This window comes from Brachycentrus maculatus, unplaced genomic scaffold (genome assembly GCF_059751285.1).
Source record: "Brachycentrus maculatus isolate JH-2025_06_01 unplaced genomic scaffold, ASM5975128v1 h1tg000883l, whole genome shotgun sequence".
NCBI lineage: Eukaryota > Metazoa > Arthropoda > Insecta > Trichoptera > Brachycentridae > Brachycentrus > Brachycentrus maculatus.
Genome location: NW_028281608.1, coordinates 3,121 through 6,240, shown reverse-complemented (window position 1 = coordinate 6,240; position 3,120 = coordinate 3,121).

Genomic DNA, 3,120 nt, shown 5'->3' with positions numbered 1-3,120 from the left:
CAAAGTTGAGCACAAAGTTGAATAGGTAGAGCAACCTAACACAACTCAGAATGTGGAAATCGAATAGGAAGCCAAAGTTGAGCACAAAGTTGAATAGGTAGAGCAACCTAACACAACTCAGAATGTGGAAATCGAATAGGAAGCCAAAGTTGAGCACAAAGTTGAATAGGTAGAGCAACCTAACACAACTCAGAATGTGGAAATCGAATAGGAAGCCAAAGTTGAGCACAAAGTTGATTAAGTCGAAAAACCGGCTGAAACTCAGAATGTGGAAATCGAATAGGAAGCCAAAGTTGAGCACAAAGTTGATTAAGTCGAAAAGCCAGCTGAAACTCAGAATGTGGAAATCGAATAGGAAGCCAAAGTTGAGCACAAAGTTGATTAAGTCGAAAAGCCTGCTGAAACTCAGAATGTGGAAATCGAATAGGAAGCCAAAGTTGAGCACAAAGTTGAATAGGTAGAGCAACCTAACACAACTCAGAATGTGGAAATCGAATAGGAAGCCAAAGTTGAGCACAAAGTTGATTAAGTCGAAAAGCCAGCTGAAACTCAGAATGTGGAAATCGAATAGGAAGCCAAAGTTGAGCACAAAGTTGATTAAGTCGAAAAGCCAGCTGAAACTCAGAATGTGGAAATCGAATAGGAAGCCAAAGTTGAGCACAAAGTTGATTAAGTCGAAAAGCCAGCTGAAACTCAGAATGTGGAAATCGAATAGGAAGCCAAAGTTGAGCACAAAGTTGAATAGGTAGAGCAACCTAACACAACTCAGAATGTGGAAATCGAATAGGAAGCCAAAGTTGAGCACAAAGTTGAATAGGTAGAGCAACCTAACACAACTCAGAATGTGGAAATCGAATAGGAAGCCAAAGTTGAGCACAAAGTTAATTAGGTAGAGCAACCTAACACAACTCAGAATGTGGAAATCGAATAGGAAGCCAAAGTTGAGCACAAAGTTGAATAGGTAGAGCAACCTAACACAACTCAGAATGTGGAAATCGAATAGGAAGCCAAAGTTGAGCACAAAGTTGAATAGGTAGAGCAACCTAACACAACTCAGAATGTGGAAATCGAATAGGAAGCCAAAGTTGAGCACAAAGTTGAATAGGTAGAGCAACCTAACACAACTCAGAATGTGGAAATCGAATAGGAAGCCAAAGTTGAGCACAAAGTTAATTAGGTAGAGCAACCTAACACAACTCAGAATGTGGAAATCGAATAGGAAGCCAAAGTTGAGCACAAAGTTAATTAGGTAGAGCAACCTAACACAACTCAGAATGTGGAAATCGAATAGGAAGCCAAAGTTGAGCACAAAGTTGATTAGGTAGAGCAACCTAACACAACTCAGAATGTGGAAATCGAATAGGAAGCCAAAGTTGAGCACAAAGTTAATTAGGTAGAACAACCTAACACAACTCAGAATGTGGAAATCGAATAGGAAGCCAAAGTTGAGCACAAAGTTGAATAGGTAGAGCAACCTAACACAACTCAGAATGTGGAAATCGAATAGGAAGCCAAAGTTGAGCACAAAGTTAATTAGGTAGAGCAACCTAACACAACTCAGAATGTGGAAATCGAATAGGAAGCCAAAGTTGAGCACAAAGTTGATTAGGTAGAGCAACCTAACACAACTCAGAATGTGGAAATCGAATAGGAAGCCAAAGTTGAGCACAAAGTTGATTAAGTCGAAAAGCAGCTGAAACTCAGAATGTGGAAATCGAATAGGAAGCCAAAGTTGAGCACAAAGTTGATTAAGTCGAAAAGCCTGCTGAAACTCAGAATGTGGAAATCGAATAGGAAGCCAAAGTTGAGCACAAAGTTGAATAGGTAGAGCAACCTAACACAACTCAGAATGTGGAAATCGAATAGGAAGCCAAAGTTGAGCACAAAGTTGAATAGGTAGAGCAACCTAACACAACTCAGAATGTGGAAATCGAATAGGAAGCCAAAGTTGAGCACAAAGTTGATTAGGTAGAGCAACCTAACACAACTCAGAATGTGGAAATCGAATAGGAAGCCAAAGTTGAGCACAAAGTTGAATAGGTAGAGCAACCTAACACAACTCAGAATGTGGAAATCGAATAGGAAGCCAAAGTTGAGCACAAAGTTGAATAGGTAGAGCAACCTAACACAACTCAGAATGTGGAAATCGAATAGGAAGCCAAAGTTGAGCACAAAGTTGAATAGGTAGAGCAACCTAACACAACTCAGAATGTGGAAATCGAATAGGAAGCCAAAGTTGAGCACAAAGTTGAATAGGTAGAGCAACCTAACACAACTCAGAATGTGGAAATCGAATAGGAAGCCAAAGTTGAGCACAAAGTTAATTAGGTAGAGCAACCTAACACAACTCAGAATGTGGAAATCGAATAGGAAGCCAAAGTTGAGCACAAAGTTGAATAGGTAGAGCAACCTAACACAACTCAGAATGTGGAAATCGAATAGGAAGCCAAAGTTGAGCACAAAGTTGAATAGGTAGAGCAACCTAACACAACTCAGAATGTGGAAATCGAATAGGAAGCCAAAGTTGAGCACAAAGTTGAATAGGTAGAGCAACCTAACACAACTCAGAATGTGGAAATCGAATAGGAAGCCAAAGTTGAGCACAAAGTTAATTAGGTAGAGCAACCTAACACAACTCAGAATGTGGAAATCGAATAGGAAGCCAAAGTTGAGCACAAAGTTAATTAGGTAGAGCAACCTAACACAACTCAGAATGTGGAAATCGAATAGGAAGCCAAAGTTGAGCACAAAGTTGATTAGGTAGAGCAACCTAACACAACTCAGAATGTGGAAATCGAATAGGAAGCCAAAGTTGAGCACAAAGTTAATTAGGTAGAACAACCTAACACAACTCAGAATGTGGAAATCGAATAGGAAGCCAAAGTTGAGCACAAAGTTGAATAGGTAGAGCAACCTAACACAACTCAGAATGTGGAAATCGAATAGGAAGCCAAAGTTGAGCACAAAGTTAATTAGGTAGAGCAACCTAACACAACTCAGAATGTGGAAATCGAATAGGAAGCCAAAGTTGAGCACAAAGTTGATTAGGTAGAGCAACCTAACACAACTCAGAATGTGGAAATCGAATAGGAAGCCAAAGTTGAGCACAAAGTTGATTAA